Source organism: Arachis stenosperma, chromosome 4 (assembly GCF_014773155.1).
Source record: "Arachis stenosperma cultivar V10309 chromosome 4, arast.V10309.gnm1.PFL2, whole genome shotgun sequence".
NCBI classification, from domain to species: Eukaryota; Viridiplantae; Streptophyta; class Magnoliopsida; order Fabales; family Fabaceae; genus Arachis; species Arachis stenosperma.
The window spans coordinates 138,235,023-138,258,837 of record NC_080380.1 but is presented as its reverse complement, the minus strand read 5'-3'; the positions used below and the strand labels follow the sequence as shown (position 1 = coordinate 138,258,837).

Here is a 23,815-nt window from a genome sequence, read left to right as displayed (position 1 = left end):
ATTGTGTATTAATAAAAAATACAAAATATTTTTTAAGTCATACTTAGACACAACTAAATACTATCATATGTCAATCGTATCTAACTTTATTTTTAACCTATATTCTTAAAATGAGTTTGAAATAATATATATTATTATTTATTAACGCAACAAATTATTTTAAAACTTTATATAATTAAAAAGATGGGTAAATTACATAGATAAATTGATTGAGAATTAAAATTACGCATATTATTTTAAATACTTTATATGTTATCATCTATTTATTATTCATTAACTTTAAAACATAAATGTCAATAAGAAAGTACCCTATTTGAATTCAAATAAAATATCAAAATGAATAAGAATAGAAATTCAAATTTTGTATTTTAGTTCAAATTCTAGAAAATCTATATTTTATAAATTTATAAATTTAAAACAGAATAATAAATGATTTCTAAAATTCGTTAAAAATCATCATTTGACTCATTATCATCTAAAGAATCATTATCGAAATATTTAATGTTGAAAAAGTTAATATAAAATATAGCCCTCCAAAGTAGTATAGAAGTTAAAATTTGGATTTGTCAAAATAAAAAATAATAGACAGTTATACAATATAAAAAGATCAACTATATTTATAAAATATGTAACTTGTAAGATAATTAAAATATTATACTAATTAAATTATTATTTTATAAATATTTATACAATATAGGATAATACCATGGGAGATTATTAAACTAATTTAATTAGTATAATATTTTAATTATCTCACAAATTATATATTTATATAATATGTAATTAATTGAAATAATTAAAATATTATATTAATTAAATTATCATTTAATTTGTGAAATTAAGTGTAGAACTTATATTTTGATGATATTATGATATGAAAATTTTAATTTTGAGTTAGAAGTAACGTCATCAAAACGTTTATTCTACACTTAGTTTTACAAATTAAATGATAATTTAATTAATATAACATTTCAATTATCTCAAAATTGCATATGGTATAAATATAGTTAGTCTTTTTATATTGTATAACTATCTATTATTTCTAATTCTAAAAAAATTCAAGTTTTATCTCCTATATATTAATTTTTTCAATATCAAAAAACCCAGTAATGATTCTTTAGACGTTAATAGTCAAAGGATGATTTTTAACGAATTTTTAGAAATCGTTTATTGTTCCGTTTTGATTTTATAAATTTGTAAAAATGTAGATTTTCTGGAATTTAAACTAAAACACAAAATTTGAAATTCTATTCTTATTCGTTTTGATTTTTTTTATATTTTATTTGAATCCAAATGAGATATTTTCTTATTGATATTTATGTTTTAAAGTTAATGAATAATAAATAAACGATTAAGAAATATCAATAATTTGTATTAGTAGTAAATCAAATCAAGCTTATTCGATTTAGTATATTTGTACTTTACAGTAGTAAATTAAATCAGGCTAATTCGATTTAATACTGGTACAACATATACATATTAAATCAAATCCAATTGATTCAATTTACATTGAAAAAGTGTAAATCGAATTTAATTGATTCGATTTACATAAAAGGTCAAACGAGACATGCATATAACCAAATTCAATTTAGGATATATGTGTAATTTTGATTCTTAATCAATTTATCTATGTAATTTTTCTTAGAAAAGATATTAAAAGTAGTTAAAATATACAATTATATTTTAATATGAATAAAATATTATAATATTATTACAATTTATCTAAAAAATAATTTATATTTTATATGTATGTCGTGTCTGCCTCTCTTGTAAAAAATTAAAATTCACGTATTTACATATCCTTGTGCAGTGTTGTATCTCATGTCTGTATCAATGTCGATGTTTCATAGAATAGAGGTAAAGACGAAAATATATAACAACCATATTATTAGTCATGCCCATCTAAGGTCAATCTATCCGCACAACTACTTGCTTCTCTAAACTGATGGTGGATGCTCTAACTCATCAATTTGCTGCAACAGTTTCGGATCCTCAAGAGAAAAGAACTCGTGAAAATGTCGAATGAATGTCAATTGAATCTTGAAGACACATAGACACAGTCACTTTTGAGTCAATTTTTATCTCCACCAAAGTAAAATCCATATTCAACGCCAGATCCAACCTTAGAAAGATGCCTTAGAGCTCAGCAAAAGTCTCCATATAAATACCCAAATTAGCACTATAAGCTGCTAGAAATTTTCCTTCATAATCTTTAAGGATTTCTCCACAAAGTCGTCTTCCTATCCTAAAACACAGGCATTTGAATTTAGTTTGATGAAAGGTACTTTGGAGGGAAAGCCACCGCACTTATTTGGTGATTTTTTTTCATATGAATTTATCGATGTATTTACCTTATATAAATTAAGAGCGTTCAATTCTTCTGTACTAAAGAAATTTAAATCATTTTTTATATGATCTTCTTCAACACAGATTATTTAAAGTAAAATGTATCTTTTCATCACCAAAAACAACTGACAGTACATCACTATTCTTTTACTAATTTATTGCACAATAAATTGTCCAAGATTAAATGTGCATTATGTTTAAGGTCTTAATAAGGAGTGTTTAAAGATAAGGTTGGTTTGAATTTGGAGAAAAATAAGAATTGATTCAATTAAATTTTAATTGGTTCGAGTTGGTTTGGATTTATGATTTTTAGTGAGTGAATTCAAACCGATTAAATCTGAATTGGATTAATTCTGAACTTCTAGTAATTGGGTACCCGATTTAAAATAAAATTCAGAAAAAAAATAAAAAAATAAAAAATATCTAAATACTATAAATATGTAATAATAATATTAAAAAAATAATGCTTCATCGATTCAAACTTAAATAACTATCATAATTTGAAAGACTTTAGGATTAAGAGATAAATTTGCATATATATTATTAAAATTTTATTTATTTTTTAACTAATATTAAACTAATTGGATAATCAGATTGGTTCGGATTTTGCGATCTCATAACCAATACTCGAACCAATTAAGATCCAGTTTAATCGAGTTTGACCTTATTGTATCTGATTACCCATCAAGTCCATAACCAATATAATTGAATCGAATCGATTTTAAATGGATCATCGGATTACTCGTACCCATAAACACCCCTAATCTTAATACTCGAAGCTGAATTTATAATAATTTTTCCATTCATAAATATGTGAATGCTTTTTATATTCTAATTACAATTATTCTCTGCATACAAATTATTTTTTATATAAGTCCATACAGGTCATTTATATTTACGCGTATACGTTCTTCTTCGTATCGCTGCTACACGTTCTTCTTCATTATTTTTCTTTTTCGTTATCGTCGTCACCAATACCACCTCCTCCTCTTCCTCTTTTTTTTTTATTGAAATTTTTCTCCTCTTTTCTTTTCTTCCTTCTCCTCCATCATCTTCATCATCATGATCATCATCGTTATAGTCATCGTTGTCATCTTCTTCTTCTTATATGTATTGTCGTTATTGTTATCGTAGAATTTTTGTCATATTGATGGCGTTATCTGATTCAAAATTGAAGAAAACATTTTTGTACATTTTTAAAAAAATTTCGATGTAGGAGTTCTAAATCTGAATTGTTATTATGATGAATTTATTCCATTCTCGTTTCGATATTTTTTGGAAAACGTGCGGTGTATTTTGAAAATATTGCGGTATATTTTAGAAATATTTCAGTGTATTTTTATTCTGATAAGTTCTGCATAATTCAAAACTCTTTCTCTTCTTCCTCCTCATCTTCTGCTGCTTCTTCTTCTTTTTCATTATCATCATTATTTTTTTTATTCATTTTTTTTCTTGTTTTACCTTCTCAAGTTTTTTCTTGTTTTACTCTCTTCACAAGAATAAAAACAAAAAAATCAAACAAAGAAGAAAAAAAACACATAATGCTACAAAATTACTTGAAAGAGGATGAACCTACATTCATTCAACAAAAAGAAAAAAAGAAATAAAGAAAAAAAGAAGAAGGAAAAAATACATTAAAGAAGAAGAAGAAGTAACAGAAGACGAGAAGAAGGAAGAGGAAGAGTTTTGAATTATGCAGAACTTATCAGTACAAAAATACTAAAAATTCTTAAACAATACTCATAAATATCTTAGTTTTACACTAGAATTTGTTACAAATACACAAAAATATTTTCTTTAATGTTGCATTTTTTTCTTCTTTTTTTCCTTATTTCTTTCTTTCTTTTTAGTTGAATGAATGTAAGTTTATCATCTTTCAAGTAATTTTGTAGCATGATGTGTTTCTTTATTATTATTATTATTATTAAGAGAGTAAAACAAGAAGAAACTTAAGAAGGTAAAATAAAAAGAAAAAGATGAATTAAAAAAAGAAGAAGATGATGGTGATAATGGTGAAAAAAAGAAGAAGAAAAAGCAGTACAAGATGAGCATGAAAAAGAGGAAGAGTTTTAAATTATGCAGAACTTATCAGTACAAAAACATCGAAAATTCTTAAATAATATACATAAATATCTTAGTTTTACACCGAAATTTACTGCAAATACACAAAAATGTTTCCTTTAATGTTAGATTTTTTTCCTTCTTTTCTTTCTTTCTTTCTTTCTTTCTTTTAGTTGAATGAATATAAGTTCATCATCTTTTAAGTAATTTTGTAACATTATGTGTTTCTTCTTCTTTGTTTGATTTTTTTTGTTTTTTACTCTTGTTAAGAGACTAAAACAAGAAAAAACTTGAGAAGGTAAAACAAGAAGAAAAAGATGAATAAAAAAAAAAGAAGATAATTATGAAAAAGAAAAAAAAAAGCAGCAAAAGATGAGGAAGAGGGAGAAGAAGAGTTTTGAATTATGCAGACCTTATTAGTACACATACACCGAAAATTCCTAAATAAAACACATAAATATCTTGGTTTTACATCTAAATTTGTTGCAAATACACAAAAATATTTTCTTTAATGTAGATCTCCTACATTACATTCGATTCAAACCATCAACGATGAACAACAATTTTCACAAGCAAAAACAACATTATTCAGCTACAGAATCATAAACTACTAACAAAAACATTAACTAGAATCGAACCACACCTCAACCACTTGATTGGATTCAAAACAATAATCTACTTCGCTCTAGTTCAATTGACAATTTGAACTTGAATCATTCATTATCTTCAACAACGAGATAACTGTTCATTCAAAAATGATTTTAGAGCTTGATTTCATCATCTTCTTTTTTTTTCTTATCATCTTTTTCTTCTTGTTTTATCTTCTCAAATTTCTTTTTATTTTACTCTGTTAACAAGAATAAAAAAAAACAAACAAAGAAGAAGAAGAAATTAAACATATAATACTGTAAAATTACTTGGAAGAGGATGAAGCCACATTCATTCAACTAAAAGAAAGAAATAAGGAAAAAAAGAAGAAGAAAAGATGCATTAAAGAAAATATTTTTATGCATTTATAGCAAAATTTTCATGTAAGAGTTCTGAATCTGAATTATTATTGTGATGAATTTGTTTCATTCTCGTTTTGGTGTATTTTAAAAATATTTTGGTGTATTATTATTCTGATAAGTTCTACATAATTCAAAACTATTCCTCTTTCTCCTCCTCATCTTCTACAGCTACTTCTTCTTCATCTTCTTATTTCATATTCTTATAATTCTTCTTGGCAGGAAAAAATCAAACAAAGAAGAAAAAAATACATAATGTTGCAAAATTAATAGAAAAAGGAGAAAAAATGCAGTAATAATAACAGTAATAAAAAGAACGACGATGAGGATGAAACACGTGAAAAAAAAGCTAAGGAGGAGGAACGCACAAAAAAGGAGAAGAAGAAGGAAGACGAGAGGAGGAGGAAGAACGCGTGATACAAACATTGAAGGAGGAATGGCGTGATTTCACACGCACATTATGTAAGTGAATTTTGTTGGATTAGAATTAACTTGTATGAACTTGTACGTCAAAAATATTTATATGTGTAGCAAGACTGTTCTAATTAATAGTGTTAAATATCTGATTAATTTTTTATATTCTAATATAACTTTTCCATGTATTTAATTTTTTCATAACTATGTCAATCATGCATTCATACAATAGTATATTTTTACGTAACTAGTGTTAAAATAATTATAATTATTTATGAATAATCATATCTATATAAATCATTATTATATTATTTTTTAATCAGTTTTGATTCACTGATATCATAAATTCTGTCTCTCAAATATATTTCTTCTCAAAAATCACATGATTCTCATTCGTGCATTAATTGTAAACATAATAAAAAATTATACTATTTAAAATTTTAAATAAATTAAAATAAATTTAGCAATATTTAATATTATTTAAAATATTTTTATTTTAAAAATTTATTCTTATATATATTATTCAATTAAATGTAGCCATGTAGTTAATATAAAAAAATTAAATATAAATTATTTTAAAAAATCCGTTCAAACTCATCACATTTTAAAATCCCTTTAATCTAAAATCTCTTTAATTAGGCCTTAATTTTATGTCCATTTATTTAATTATAACACTTTTAAAATTTTCCTGTAAATTCAATATTTCATGTAGACTTACTATTATAACATTAATAAAAATGTTTAATAAAATATACGAAAGAATCATGATAATAACTAAAAAGATACGAAATAAAAATATAAAATATTAAAATGATTGATTTATAAAAATATAAAAAAGAATCATGATCATTATTAAATGTCTATTTCAGATGATTTAATAATTAAATATATATATTAAAAAATATTTTATATATTTGTATGAAAATGATTTAATCATTAAATTATGTATTAATATAAAAAAATATGAATTACAATTATTGATAATTAGTAATATTTTAATCATTAAATATTAATTAGTGTATAACTGAACAGAGGATACCTTTTTTAATATGACTTTAAAGAGAGAAGTATGCATATTATCATTAAAATGCACTATATCAGTATGTTTGATAATAAAATGCTATTGGTTTTAAGATAATATAATTGTTGGTTATAGGAAGATGAAAAAATGATAAAATTTTAACTGTATTTTAGTTTTAAGGTATGATTAGATCATTTATTTTTTAAGAGATATTTGTCTTTATATATAGTTGCTATAGGATTGATGATAATATTCTCTCTTGATACAATAAAATTTAAAAATTTTTTAATTAGCAATAGTAAAAAATTTTTAACTCTCTTGAATAGAAAAAATCTCTTAATAATTAAGTAAAATGCACACTTAGTACTTGAGTTTTTTGTGAAATAGTAGACAAGGACTTATTTATACATATTGCACGTAACAATTATAATTAGTTATGTACACGAATGGTTGTGTCTTTTCTATTGTCAATAGATACAATATTTCGAACATACACAATTCTTAAAGAGTTGTGTCCCTTTAGTAAATAAACACAATATTTTAAACATACACAATTCTTAAAAAATTGTATCCTTTCGGCCAAGTGGTACTAAACGGTTAGTAACCGTTTATTAATATTAATAATAATATTAATAATAATATCAATAATATTAATTAATCAAATTTATAAATACTCTTCAATCCCCCACTATTTACAAAATTTAAATGTCATACACTATTAATTAAACATTCTTTTAGGCAGCGTTTGGTTTGAGGGACATAGATACTGAGACATAGACACGGTGGTACACGATGACACATGTCTACTGTTTGATTTGGTGAGACACAGATTTTTGAAGAACACGGGAGGACATAGATGGACACGGAGACACTAAATTTGTGTACCTCCAATTTGGTGAGACACTGAGACACAACTTGTAAGATACTAATTTTTTACTCTTTTACCCTTATTGAGTTTTTAAATTTGTCGTCTTATTTCCCCAAACCTTTCTTTTTTTTTCTCTTCCTCTCTTAGATTCTACAACTAAATTTATTTTTCTATTTTCTTAAAAAAATTATACATTTAATTTTTTTATTTAAATTTTGATTAATTTTTGATAAATTTTGAGCTTTAGTTTTTTATTTTTTTCAAGAAAAATTATATATTTAATATTTGAATGATAATTTAAGATGATATTAAAAGAAATAAAAAATTATTAGAAAAAATAAAAACTCAATGGTGATGACATGCAGTGTTTGGGATAATAGGTATACAGTAATGGTGGTAAAAATTGTAGTTAAATGAATGATAATTCAGTCTTTTTTAAATATGTGTGTCTTGTTTCTTATTTTTTCCCGACACAATACATAAACACAAATATTTTATGTCCATATCTTTAATGTTTGTGTCTTTGTGTCTATGTCTCATCATATACATCAACCAAACGGAGTCTTAGTGTAAATTTTAAAGTTTTAGCAAAGTAATAGGTGTCTAATTAATTAAACATATACTCCATATGCTAGTACCAAAAATCACACACATTATTTATACCCTCCAAGTTCAAGAGTTTATAATTTTAAGCACTTATATGGCCTTGTACTCATCCTGGTTTCATAAATATTTATGAAAATAAAACCTCTAAAATTCTCGATTAGAGCGGCACCACTCTTATATTCATTTAGGTAAAATCTTTTGATAAATAATATTATTATTCCATTAAGAGTTTTAACTCACCCTCCTAATTTATTGTAAATAGCACTAAATCATATACTTTAGTGCTCCAATTACTAAATAACTTGTTATTACTCATTAAACCTTGAAACTAGTGGTCTACTAGAATAAGGTTGGATTCCCATCATTTAGTAATAATAGGTTTTAATCCCATTTTAGCAGTAGTCTCTTTGATTTTATCCCTTGACAAACCTTTAGTCAAAGGATCTACTAAATTTTCTTGAGATCTTACATAAGTGATGGTAATTACACCATCATCTATTAGTTGCCTCATGAACTCATATCTCAAACTTATATTCTAGACTTTCCATTATAAACCTTATTATATGCTCGAGACATAGTTGATTCATTATCACAGAAGAGTGAAATGGTTGTTGTCTGCTGTGGCCACAGCTTTATTCATACAACAAATTTCTTAACCATTCTGCTTCTTTACCTGCGACTAATAAAGCTACAAACTCAGTCTCCATAGTAAAATGTGTAATACATATTTGTTTCTTTGAGGTCCAACTTATTGCTCCACCACTTATGATGAAAATCCATCTTGAAGTGGATTTGTTATCACTAAGATTTGTAATCCAACTTGCGTCGAAATAACCTTCTAAAACTACGGGATAATCACTATAATGTAATCCCAAGTTTATGATTTTTTTTTCTTGAGATAACCAAGAACTCTTGTTATAGCTTTTCAATATTGATTACTAGGCTTTCTTGTAAACCTTGATAATTTGTACACAACAAATGCTATATCAGGTCTAATACAATGCATTGCATACATTAAACTTTCTATAGCACAAACATATTCTAATTGTGCTATAGGTCTTCCCATATTTTCTTCTAATTTAAAATTAGGATTATAAAGTGTATTGGATTTTTTAACTGTAAGATGATCAACAACTATATTAGACACTAAATCTAATATTCTATATACTTTAAAATTTTGAATATATCTTATGAAAGTATATTTTATGACTCTTTGCCACAATTTGGTTCTCTTTTGATCAGAAATTCGATAAAAGACTAAACACCCCACACTTTTAGATAATTCAAATTAGGTTTTTTTACTTTCCAAATTTTATAAAGAGAAACATTTCTATATATTTATGGTATTTTATTATGGATATGACATGATGTTAATATTTCACACCACAAATTATAAGACAATTTTGTATTTAGTAATATTGAATTAACCATATCCACTAAGGTACGATTTTTCCTTTCTTGTGACAATGATAACACTCTCTTTATTTCTTCTTGTCTTACTTTGGATCTTTTGAGAACTTTCTTTTCTTTTTATTGGTTTTGTTTTCACCAATATGATTCACTTTAGAACTTTGAGAGAGATACACAGTATCACGTTTTCGAGTTTTCTCTTCTATACGCATATACTTTAGTAATTTTTCAATTGTGAAGTCCTCACCAAGATGTAAAAGTTTCTTCCTATAACCATTCCATGATGAAGACAATTTTAAAATAATTGTTCTAAATTGTAATGATTTAGGGATCACCACTTGTAGATCACGAAGTCTACTTACAAGGATATGTAATTCATGAATTTGATCCATAACAGGCATAGTATCATTCATAATAAATTCAAAATATTTTATCATAATAAACTTATCTGTTCTTTATCGTTTGGTATTATACTTTTCTTCCAAAGATTTTTAAATCTCCAATGGTGATTGAATTGACATATAGAGATCATAGAGTCGGTTGGATAAAGTATTGAGAACATGACCTCAGACATGCAAAAGTATCTTCATCATGTTTGATGTTTCTTCTTCAATTGAACAATCTTTTTTTTTTCTTCCGATGTGAAATTTTCAGCGGCATTGGCAATTGGTGTAGTCTTTCAGCCAATCACATAAGCAAGATTGAGAACTAAAATAAGAAACATCATCTTGTCCTTCCAACGGTTGAAGTTCGTTCCATCAAAGCGATCTAACTTGACAAACTCTTGATTCATGACCTTGACCGTGGTGTTTTGATTGTGTGCCATCTTCAAGTAATATCTCTTTAAAATTATTGGGTATATAAAGATGGAAAGATGATAGAATTTTAACTGTGTTTTGGTTTCAAGGCACGATTAGATCGCTTTCTTTAGAGAGATATTTGTCCCTACATATAGTTGCTATAGGATTGATGACAATATTCTCTCACGATACAATGAAACCTAAGAATTTCTTAACTAGCAATAATAAGAAATTCTCAACTCTCTTGAACAAAGAAAATCTCTTAATAATTAAGTAAAATGTACACTCAGTACTTGAATTTTTTGTGAAATAGTGGACAAGAACTTATTTATACATATTGCACGTAGTAATTATAATTAGTTACGTACACAAATGATTTTGTCTTTTTTATTGCTAATAGATATAATATTTTGAACATACACAATTCTTAAAGAATAATATCTCTATAATCAATAAACACAATATTTTAAATATACATAATTTTTAAAAAAATGTGTCTTTTCAACTAAATAATACTAAATAATTAATAACTATTTATTAATATTAATTAATCAAATTTATAAATATTCTTAAATAATGACATTAAAAAAGATGACAAAAGAACATGGCTTTAAAACATATGCTTATAAGCTACAAACAGAATACTCTATATATAATGGCCATAGGAGTATAATAAAAAAAAGATAAATCATCTTTTTTAAATAGTTGGGATTTAATATTACCTCCTGTTTTAATTTTTGTTTTAAAATTGTTCTCATATAAATTGACCTAACTTAAAATCGATTTACCAGGGAAGCCTAATAAATCAGTTTAAGTTGAATCGATAGAAAATAAACTTTAAATAGTAAATTGGTTTATCTTAAAATAATTTACTAGGAAATTCAAAAAATATGATAAATTAAACTATGTAAAGCCGATTTATTAATTTAGGACCTCATACTTGTGTAATTCAATCTTACTTAAATCGACTTACTTGAATCCTCACCACTTCTATCATAAACAGTTTTATAAATTAAACTTTAAAATTTTCATTATACAAATAAAATAACAATTTATTATACAAAGAAAATAATACGATTTTTGACATATATTCTTAATGTCTCTCACCACTTAGTAGAAAATATGAGCTTTTAAAAAAATTTATTATATAACAAATATGTAAGGAGTATATTATAAATTTTGATAGTACTCATAATATTTGTAATAACTTTTTAAATATTATAAAAGTGTTTATAAAAAATAATTACAATAAAATTTAATATTTTAAAATTTTATAAATATATATAATTTAAAATTAAATATAATATTTAATTTAAAATTAAATATTTTATAAAATTTTAAAATATTAATTTTATTGTAAGCATTTTTTAATTATTATAAGTATTTTGATAAGATTTAAAATTCGTTACAAGATGTCATGACTCATGAGTACCATAAAAATTTAAATATAGGTGAGATATCCTAAATTTGTATAAAGGTTAATTAAGTACTGTTTTTTTTTCTACAGTTTAGGTGAAAATCAAAATTGTCTCCCACATTTTTTTGTTATTAAAATTATCCCCAACGTTACAAAACATTATAAAATCATTTTTTTGTCCATAAATAAAATTTTTCGAACAATTTTATCGTTAAACAAAAATAAAAAAATCCTCCCCCATTATCACCATTATCCCCTGCATCATTAGTCATCACTATATTGGAATCAACGAAACAAATACACCTTAAGACCATAAAGAAAAATACAAAAATAGGGTAAGTACAAATGAAGCCATGAGGATGGATAACTAAACATAAAACAGAAAGCAAGTATCAAGCAAAATATGAAATCAAACAAAAACAGCAGGATAGATGCAAGTTAGTGCAATGACAAGGATTTTATAAACAAAACCACAGATACACTCATATGAACAAAACAGATAAAATATGCAAGTACTTAACTTAATTCATGCAATGACCAGAAGCTACTATTTTCTTTTTCATGATTATGATACTCATTTATCCATCAGAAGCTAGAAATCGAAAATAAAAATGAAAATACAAAATCAAATCATTCATTCCATTCAATAGGAGGTGTTTCTAATTTCTTTTGGACATTTTATCAAACATCTTATATGCAACTGTGCAAATAACCATAACAAAAACTAAACTAAAAGAGAGACTCAATTCTCAATTAAAAATTTAAAAAATTAAATTTAAAAATAAAAAAGACATAGATTAGCTATCGTAGTGAGAAAAAATACAGAAGAGGAAAACTCAAAGAAGAGGGGTGGTGTTGCTGCCGTCCGTTACCGTCGCGGTTGAAGGAAAGAGGAGGAAGAGAAGCTGTGGCACGGAAGCTACTGCCGTTGCCATCGCCGTCACAGCTGTGGCTGAGGAGAGGACAGATCGAGCGAGGAGGAAGAGCAGAGCCCTTCACCACCAAAAGCTCAACGACAGTGATGTAGCCCGACGCCAACAGAGCAGCTCTCCGCCATCACTCTTCCCTGCCGTCACCTCCTTCTTCTTCCTTTTCTTTCTTTCTTCTCCCTCTGTTCCTCTCTTCTCTCGTTCTCTCTCTCATCTCGTTTTGTCTCTCTCTAGTCACGAAACAATAGTGACAGCGACGGCGGCGGCTGCACTCTTTCCCGCCGTCACCTCCCTTTTCTTCCTTTCCTTTTCTTTCTTCTTCTCCTCTGTTTCTCTCTTCTTTCGTTTGTCTTTTGTTTTCTTTTTTTTTTTTCTGTTTTAGGTAGTGATAAGGGAGAGGGGTGCAGGTAAGGGGGTGGGGTGGGATGGGGTGGGATGATTTTTTTAATATTTTTTATTTTTATTTAAAGGGTAAAATTGTCCAAAAAAATTGTTTATGAACAAAAGGATGATTTTATAACGTTTTGTAACGTTGAGGATGATTTTAATAACAAAAAAAGGTCGGAAACGAATTTAATTTTCACCCCAAACCTTAGGAACGAAAACAGTACTTAACCCTTTGTATAACTATTAAAATTAAATATTTTTATAAAATTTTAAAAATTTTATTTAAGTATTTATAATATTTAAAAATTCATTACAAAATGCTTTGAGTAGCATAAAAATTTGTAATATATTCATTATGTACTTGTTACATAATACAAATTTTTAAACTTTATAAGAATGCAATATATTTTTTATAGGCTTATATTTTTTACTAAAAGGTAAGAGGCATTAAGAACATCCATTAAAAATCATATTATTTTAGTTATATAACAAAACATGTGTAAATCAATTTAACATAAACCGATTTACTATTATTTTTGTATAAAGTTAGTTATACTATACTTAATCATTAATTCATTTTATATTAATTTATAACTTTTAAAAATTTTTATTTTATTTATTTATTTTGTAATGAGTACGACTAAAATTTTTATATCAATTTTAAATTAAATATTTTTATGAGCCAAAATTAAATCATGTAAAATTTTAGGAATTAAATTAAAATAAAATAATTTTTTATTAATTTAAATTAAATACAATAAATACAAATTAATTTAGTTAAAAATTCATTAGTTTCAAGTCTTTTATGTATAAAGATGATAGAACAAAATTGTAAGAATTATTTTTTTATTATTTTTGTTATTTTAACTTTTTTTTTTATTTTTTTATCTTTACGTGTAATTTTATTTTACTTTAATTTTATTTATTTAATAATAAAATATATTCGTGTTAACTTTGTTATATAATAATTTATTTTTCTCCATTATATTTTGATTTGTATAGTTACTAATAGCATCGCTATTTTCATTTTGTTAAATTATTCTTTTTTTTTTATGACTTGACAATTAAAAAAAAGCAAAGAGAGAAAAAAAAACACAATGGCTAGAAGCAGAAGCTAGAAAGCTAAAATGGCAATGTCATTCTGTAAACTTCGTTAAATTAGTAAATAATTAGTCAATAAATTATTTTTTTTAATAAAAAAATTAGAAACGTGAATATTATATTAAATTAGGATAGAGCTCATCAAAATGAAAATTTTGACACTAATTTCAAAAAAATCTGTCCAAAATTAGACCGAACGGACAAAATCGGTTGAACCGAATTCAAACCAGACCCGTGAGTCCAACCGGCCCAGCACTTAAATGAGCCAATGGCTCTTCTTCCTCCTCCTCATTTCAGAACATGCTGAAGCCATACAGAGGATAGAAGAAAGAAATTTCTCTAACCTCACGGTAAACTCAAATCACCGTAACTCCTCCGTCCGAGCTCCAATTGCCGCACCGTTTGCGGCCACGCAACCACCGCGTCGAGCTCTACGTTTTTACCGGAACAATTTCATAGGTAAGCCATTAATTACTCTCAGCCACTCTTTTCTCTCAATTTTTGAAAATATTATAGGGGTGTTGAATTTCTTTACTTTTTGATATTTTAGGATCCAATTAGTTTGAGAAAAACGTTCACTCTTGCTTATATGAATCTTGGGTAAGGTGAGGATACCATAATTCTATTTTGATTTTACTAAATTTGAGCTTTGGGTATTAAATTGGGTATATATGTGTTCTGAATGTGTATCAGGTTGTGAATAAATAATTGGAGTTTAAAATTGTAGATATTGGAACTTGGAGGAAGCTGAGCCTAGTGTTATTATACTTTTAGGGGGCTGTGTTTGTTTAGTGAGTTGCCTTAATCACTACGAAAAAACTGGCCAAGGTATGGTTTAGGTTTTGTGCATTTAATATATATTCTGTGAAAATCTAGGCTAGATGACCATAGGATAAGCTGAAACGCACGGAAATGTACAATGCTTAGTATCCTTGATATTTATGATGTGATATGTTGTCGGAGATGGAGGTATGAAGGGAAGGCAGTAAGACTAGATTCAAGATTAAGTTAAGTTAGGCTTAGATACTCTTAGAAAACCACCTTTTATGACTTCTATTTAATACTTTAAGCTTTATAATCTGAGTGTCGGTATTCTAGGATAGCCTCTAGCATTCTCAGGACCTTATATCTTAAATATGTGGCACCTTTACCATACTGAGAACCTATGGTTCTCACCCCATATTATGTTGTTATTTTTCAGATGCAGGTCGAGAGGCACCTCCTTAGGCGTCCGAGCTTTTGAAGCGAAGTGGTTATCAGGTTGCTTTTTAGATTGTATAGTCATGTGTGTATGTGTATGGTATTCTCTCCACATGACTTGTTCCTTTTGACCCTCTTAGAGACTTATGGAGAGGCAGGATTTTGTTTATGTAAATTTTGGTTTTGGATATGTATATATATGTGTATATATTCTCTGGCCAGTCTTGGCTTCGCGGGCTGAGTTAGGAGCTTGTTATTTTATATCTTTGGCCCTTTATTCCTACTTTTTTTATCTTATGCTTGATAGTTATAGTTTTCTTAGCACGCAAGTTAACTCGTTTCTTGAGCGTTGCGCTTTTATTTCGTGATTTTTATTTCATCTATTTTTCAAGGCTCTTAGTACATTATAATCTTTCTGCTATCATATGTATACATTTTATTTTAGAAGTTGTACTACCACACCACCTCTATTTTACGACTTAAGCATAAAGATGAGTGAGGTAGGGTGTTACATTATGGTATCAGAGAAGTTTGTTCCTATAGAGCCTGAAAACGGACTAATTATGCTTCTGTGCTTTCTTTGTATATGTGTTTATGTGCTATTAGGATATCTGACTGATAAATATGGTATAAACATTTGTGAGCATGCATTTGGAAATTAAAGCATTAGACCTGCGATATTGAGACTGATCAACTTAATATCACTTGTTTGGTGTATATAAGGACTAGATGTCGACTCGCGGACATAGTTGCGGGCAAGGTAGAGGTAGGATAGGCACCGTTACTCCTGGCCTGGCAGGGAACTATCCAGTAGACTTTATGGCTGCCCTAGAAAATATGGCTGTAGCTTTTGATGAGCGGATAATTTGTACGCTTTTTGGCATTGTTTTTAGTATGTTTTTAGTATCTTTTAGTTAGTTTTTAGTATATTTTTATTAGTTTTTAGTTAAAATTCACTTTTCTGGACTTTACTATGAGTTTGTGTGTTTTTCTGTGATTTCAGGTATTTTCTGGCTGAAATTGAGGGATCTGAGCAAAAATCTGATTCAGAGACTAAAAAGGACTGCAGATGCTGTTGGATTCTGACCTCCCTGCACTCGAAGTGGATTTTCTGGAGCTACAGAAGCCCAATTGGCGCGCTCTCAACGGCGTTGGAAAGTAGACATCCTGGGCTTTCCAGCAATATATGATAGTCCATACTTTGCCCAAGATTTGATGGCCCAAACCGGCGTTCAAAGTCACCTCAAGAAATCCCAGCGTTAAACGCTGGAACTGGCACCCAAATGGGAGTTAAACGCCCAAACTGGCATAAAAGCTGGCGTTTAACTCCAAGAAGAGTCTCTACACGAAAATGCTTCATTGCTCAGCCCAAGCACACATCAAGTGGGCCCGGAAGTGGATTTTTATGTCATTTACTCATCTCTGTACACCCTAGGCTACTAGTTTTCTATAAGTAGGACCTTTTGCTATTTGTATTTTCATCTTTGGATTATTTTTGATCCTTTGATCATCTTTGGACATCTAGTTCTTAGATCATTTGGGAGGCTGGCCATTCGGTCATGCCTAGACCTTGTTCTTATGTATTTTCAACGGTGGAGTTTCTACACACCATAGATTAAGGTGTGGAGCTCTGCTGTACCTCGAGTATTAATGCAATTACTATTGTTCTTCTATTCAATTTCGCTTGTTCTTTGTCCAAGATATCACTTGTTCTTCAACTTGATGAAGGTGATGATCCGTGACACTCATCATCATTCTCACTCATGAACAAGGTGACTGACAACCATTCTTGTTCTACAAGCAACCAAGGCTCTAGTGAATATCTCTTGGATTCTTTAATCGAAATCTTCGTGGTATAGGCAGGACCTGATGGCGGCATTCAAGAGAATCCGGAAGGTCTAAACCTTGTCTGTGGTATTCTGAGTAGGATTCAATGATTGAATGACTGTGACGTGCTTCAAACTCCTAGCAAGCGGGGCGTTAGTGACAGACGCAAAAGTATCAATGGATATTATTCCGGCCTGACCGAGAACCGACAGCTGAATTCCGCTATGCCGTGACAGGGCATATGCCAATCGCTTTCACTGAGAGGATGGGAGGTAGCCACTGACAATGGTGAAACCCTACATGAGCTTGCCATGGAAAGGAGTAGGAAGGATTGGATGAAGACAGTAGGAAAGCAGAGAGACGGAAGGGAAGGCATCTTCATACGCTTGTCTGAAGCTCTCACCAATGATATACATAAGTATCTCTATCTTTATCTTTTATGTTATTTTCGTTCATCACCATATACATTTGAGTCTGCCTGACTAAGATTTACAAGGTGACCATAGCTTGCTTCATAGCAACAATCTCCGTGGGATCAACCCTTACTCACGTAAGGTATTACTTGGACGACCCAGTGCACTTGCTGGTTAGTTGTGCGAAGTTGTGTTTATGCCATGGTATTGAGCACCAAGTCTTTGGAGCCATTACCGGGGATTATTTGAGTATGGACAAAGTAGTGTTCACAATTTCGTGCACCAAGTTTTTGGCGCCGTTGCCGGGGATTGTTTGTGTATGGACAACTGACGGTTCATCTTGTTGCTTAGATTAGGTATTTTTTTTCGAAATTCTTGAAGATGAATTCTAGAGTTTCATGATGATTTGTTGAAATCTGGCTGGCTGAGAAGCCATGTCTAATCTCATTGGACCGAGGTTTCAACTTATCATCACAATAGCTTGATGATTTTTATCAATCTTGCTTTTAGAGCAGTGATCTGCTAAGGCTTGGCTGGCCTTTGGCCATGTCTAGTGTTTTGGACCGAAGCTTTCTTCGAAAGCTTGGCTGGCTGTGAAGCCATGTCTAATTCCTGGACCGGAGTCTTAGACTAGCATTGCACTGATTCCTGGAATTCTCATTAAGAATTTTGATATCTTTTTCCACTTAATTTTCGAAAAAAAAAACACAAAAAAAATCACAAAATCATAAAAACCAAAAATATTTGATGTTTCTTGCTTAAAGTCTAGTGTCTCATCTTAAGTTTGGTGTCAATTGCATGCATTCATTCATGTGTATTAAGGATCTTCAAGTAATTCTTGATGATTTCTTACTCTGATCTTTGAATTCTTTTGGCTTGAGTGTTTATGCGTCTCATATAGTGTCAGTAGTATACAAACTGCTAAGTTTGGTGTCTTGCATGCATTGTTATTTGATTCTTGTTGCATTTTGATTATTAAAAATCCAAAAATATTTTTAATTTGTGTCTTTTCAAGTCAATAATACAAAGAATTGAAGATTCAGAACATACTGCAGAGGAAGTATACAGAAAAAGCTGGGCATTCAAAAATGCCCAGTGAAGAAGATAGACTGGCGTTTAAACGCCAGTCAGGGTACCTGGTTGGGCGTTTAACGCCCAAAAAGGGTGCATTTTGGGCGTTAAACGCCAGAATGTGCACCATTCTGGGCGTTTAACGCCAGGATGGCAAAGGGGGAAGAATTTTGTTTTCAAATCAATTTTTTCTCAAGTTTTCAAAGTTTTTCAAAATCAAATCTTTTTCAAATCATATCTTTTCAATCAAATGTTTTCAAAATCAATTTCTTTCCTTTTTCAAAGATACTTACTAACAATTAATGATTTGATTGAACATCTCAAATTTGTTGCCTTTTCTGTTGAGAAAGGTTTAATGTTTGAATCATATCTTTTCTTGTTAGGCAAGTCATTAATTTTAAAATCAAATCTTTTTTTTAAATTTGTTTTCAAATCATATCTCCTCAATCACATTTTTTTTTACCAATCATATCTTCCCAACCTCATCTTTTTCAAAATAGTTTTCAATCAAATCTTCTTAATTTCTAATTTCAAAATCTTTTTCAAAAATCACTTGATTTCTTTTCCACTTTCAATTTTCGAAAATTATCAATCAATTTTTAAAATGTTTTTAACATCTTTCTAATTAATTTTCGAAAATCCTCTTCCCTCCTTCCCACATCCTTCTATTTATGGAGTACTACTCCTTCTTAATGCACAATTTGAACTCTATCTAATCAAGTTCGAATTCTTCTACCTTCTTTTCTTCTATTTTTCTTTTCCTCTGACACCTCAAGGAATCTCTATACTGTGAAATAGAGGATTCCACATTTTCTTTTTCTCTTCTCTTTCATATGAGCAGGAGCAGAAACAAAGGCATTCTTGTTGAAGCTGACCCTGAACCTGAGAGAACCTTGAAGCGAAAGCTAAGAGAAACCAAGGCACAACTCTCTTTAGAGGACCTGACCGAATTCTTCAAAGAAGAAGAACACATGGCAGCCGAAAACAACAACAATGCCAACAATGCAAGGAAGGTGCTGGGTGACTTTACTGCACCTACTCCCAACTTCTATGGGAGAAGCATCTCTATCCCTGCCATTGGAGCAAACAACTTTGAGCTTAAGCCTCAATTAGTTTCTCTAATGCAACAGAATTGCAAATTCCATGGACTTCCAATGGAAGATCCTCATCAGTTTTTAGCTGAGTTCTTGCAAATCTGTGACACAGTCAAGACTAATGGGGTTGACCCTGAGGTCTACAGACTGATGCTATTCCCTTTTGCTGTAAGAGACAGAGCTAGAATATGGTTGGACTCACAACCTAAAGATAGCCTGGACTCTTGGGAAAAGCTAGTCAATGCCTTCTTGGCAAAGTTCTTTCCACCTCAAAAATGGAGTAAGCTTAGAGTGGAAGTCCAAACCTTCAGACAGAAGGATGGAGAATCCCTCTATGAAGCTTGGGAAAGATACAAACAATTAATCAGAAGATGTCCCTCAGACATGCTTTCTGAATGGAGCATCATAGGTATCTTCTATGATGGTCTCTCTGAACTATCCAAGATGTCTTTGGATAGCTCTGCTGGAGGATCTCTTCATTTGAAGAAGACGCCTACAGAAGCTCAAGAGCTGATTGAAATGGTTGCAAATAACCAATTCATGTACACTTCTGAAAGGAATCCTGTGAACAATGGGACTAGTCAGAAGAAAGGAGTTCTTGAGATTGACACTCTGAATGCCATACTGGCTCAGAACAAGATATTGACTCAACAAGTCAATTTGATTTCTCAAAGTCTGTCTGGAATGCAAAATGCACCTGGCAGTACTAAGGAAGCTTCATCTGAGGAAGAAGCTTATGATCCTGAGAACCCTTCAATGGAAGAGGTGAATTACCTAGGAGAACCCTATGGAAACACCTATAATTCTTCATGGAGAAATCACCCAAATTTCTCATGGAAGAATCAAGAGAGACCTCAACAAGGTTTCAATAATAATAATGGTGCAAGAAACAGGTTTAGCAATAACAAGCCTTTTCCATCATCTTCTCAGCAACAGACAGAGAGTTCTAAGCAGAACACCTCTGACTTAGCAACAATGGTCTCTGATCTAATCAAAACCACTCAAAGTTTCATGAATGAAACAAGGTCCTCCATCAGAAATTTGGAAGGACAAGTGGGTCAGCTGAGCAAGAAAGTTACTGAACTCCCTCCTAGTACTCTCCCAAGTAATACAGAAGAAAATCCAAAAGGAGAGTGCAAAGCCATAACCATGGCCGAATATGGAGAGGAAAGAGAGGAGGTGGACGCCATTGAGAAAGGCCTCAATGGGCGTGCACCAATCTCCTCTGAGTTCCCCAATGAGGAACCATGGAAATCTGAGGCTCAAAATGAGACCATAGAGATTCCATTGGACTTACTTCTGCCTTTCATGAGCTCTGATGAGTATTCTTCCTCTGAAGAGGATGAGTATGTCACTGAAGAGCAAGTTGCTAAATATCTTGGAGCAATCATGAAGCTAAATGACAAGTTATTTGGAAATGAGACTTGGGAAGATGAACCTCCCTTGCTCACCAAAGAACTGGATGACTTGTCTAGGCAGAAATTACCTCAAAAGAGACAAGATCCTGGGAAGTTTTCCATACCTTGTACCATAGGCACCATGACCTTCAAGAAGGCCCTGTGTGACTTAGGGTCAAGTGTGAACCTCATGCCTCTCTCTGTAATGGAGAAGCTAGGGATCTTTGAGGTACAAGCTGCAAGAATCTCATTGGAGATGGCAGACAACTCAAGAAAACAAGCTCATGGACTTGTAGAGAATGTTTTGGTAAAAGTTGAAGACCATTACATTCCTACTGATTTCATAGTCCTAGAGACTGGGAAGTGCATGGATGAATCCATCATCCTTGGCAGACCCTTCCTAGCCACAGCAAAGGCTGTGATTGATGTTGATAGAGGTGAACTGATCATTCAAGTGAATGAAGAATCCTTGGTGTTTAAGGCTTAAGGATATCCCTCTGTCACCATGGAGATGAAGCTTGAAGAGCTTCCCTCAAATCAGAGACAAATAGAGCCCCCAAAGTCAAACTCAAAGTTTGGTGTTGGGAGGCCACAACCAAACTCTAAGTTTGGTGTTGAACCCCCACATTCAAACTCTAAGTTTGGTGTTGGGAGGTTCCCACATTGCTCTGAGTATCTGTGAGGCTCCATGAGAGCCCTCTGTCAAGCTAATGACATTAAAGAAGCGCTTGTTGGGAGGCAACCCAATGATTATATTTTATCTATTTCTCTTTGTTATTTTATGTTTTTTGTAGGTTGATGATCATAAGAAGTCACAAAATCAATGAAAAAAGCAAAAACAAAATGAAAAACAGGAAGAAAAATAGCACACCCTGGAGGAAGATGTTGCTGGCGTTCAAACGCCAGTAAGCCTAGCAATTGGGCGTTTAACGCCCAGTCTGGCACCATTCTGGGCGTTTAACGCCAGAAAGGGGCACCAGACTGGCGTTAAACGCCAGAAAAGGGCAAGAACCTGGCGTTAAACGCCAGGAATGGGCACCAGCCCGGCGTTTAACGCCAGAAATGGCTTAAAACGTGATTTTGAGCAACATTTGGTGCATGGATGACTTTTCCTTGACACCACAGGATCTGTGGACCCCACAGGACCCCCACCAACCCCACCACCACCCTCTCTCTTCTTTCCCCATTCACCAATCACCTCAATACCTCTTCCCCAAAAACCCTTCACCTATCAAATCCCATCTTTCTCTTCACTCCTTCATTTTCACACAACCTAAACACCACTTCTCCCCCTCTTTGGCCGAACACCATCTCCCCTCTCTCCTATAAATACCCTTCTTCACTCCTTTATTTTCACACAACCTAAACACCACTTCTCCCCCTCTTTGGCCGAACACACCACCATCTCCCTCTTCCTCATTTCTTCTTCTTCTACTCTCTTCTTTCTTCTTTTGCTCGAGGACGAGCAAACCTTTTAAGTTTGGTGTGGTAAAAGCGTTGCTTTTTCGTTTTTCCATAACCATTTATGGCATCCAAGGCCGGAGAAACCTCTAGAAAGAGGAAAGGGAAGGCAAAAGCTTCCACCTCCGAGTCATGGGAGATGGATAGATTCATCTCAAGGGTGCATCAAGACCACTTCTATGAAGTTGTGGCCTTGAAGAAGGTGATCCCCGAGGTCCCCTTTTCACTCAAAAAGGGTGAATATCCGGAGATCCGCCATGAGATCCGAAGAAGAGGTTGGGAAGTACTCACCAACCCCATTCAACAAGTCGGAATCTTGATGGTTCAAGAGTTCTATGCCAATGCATGGATCACAAAGAACCATGATCAAGGTATGAACCCGAATCCAAAGAATTATCTTACTATGGTTCGGGGGAAATACTTGGATTTTAGTCCGGAAAGTGTAAGGTTAGCATTCAATTTGCCCATGATGCAAGGAGATGAACATCCTTACACAAGAAGGGTCAACTTTGATCAAAGGTTGGACCAAGTCCTCACAGTCATATGTGAAGAGGGCGCACAATGGAAGAGAGATTCAAGAGGCAAGCCGGTTCAATTGAGAAGGCATGACCTCAAACCCATGGCTAGAGGATGGTTGGAGTTCATTCAACGCTCAATCATTCCCACTAGCAACCGGTCCGAAGTTACTCTAGACCGAGCCATCATGATTCATAGCATCATGATTGGAGAAGAAGTGGAAGTTCATGAGGTTATAGCCCAAGAACTCTATAAAGTGGCGGACAAGTCTTCCACCTTGGCAAGGCTAGCCTTTCCTCATCTCATTTGTCACCTCTGTTATTCAGTTGGAGTTGACATAGAAGGAGATACCCCCATTGATGAGGACAAGCCCATCACCAAGAAACGGATGGAGCACACAAGAGACCCCTCTCATCAAGAGATCCCTGAGATGCCTCAAGGGATGCACTTTCCTCCACAAGACTATTGG

At 31.1% G+C, this 23,815-nt stretch overlaps 1 non-coding gene across 1 annotated transcript; it reads right to left on the bottom strand.

Annotated features, from left to right (window-relative positions):
- Positions 1–20,254: 20,254 nt before the first annotated feature.
- On the bottom strand, positions 20,255–20,362 carry LOC130978193 (small nucleolar RNA R71). Its single transcript, XR_009085849.1, has one exon. It is a non-coding gene; the product is annotated as a small nucleolar RNA R71 (small nucleolar RNA).
- Positions 20,363–23,815: the final 3,453 nt, after the last annotated feature.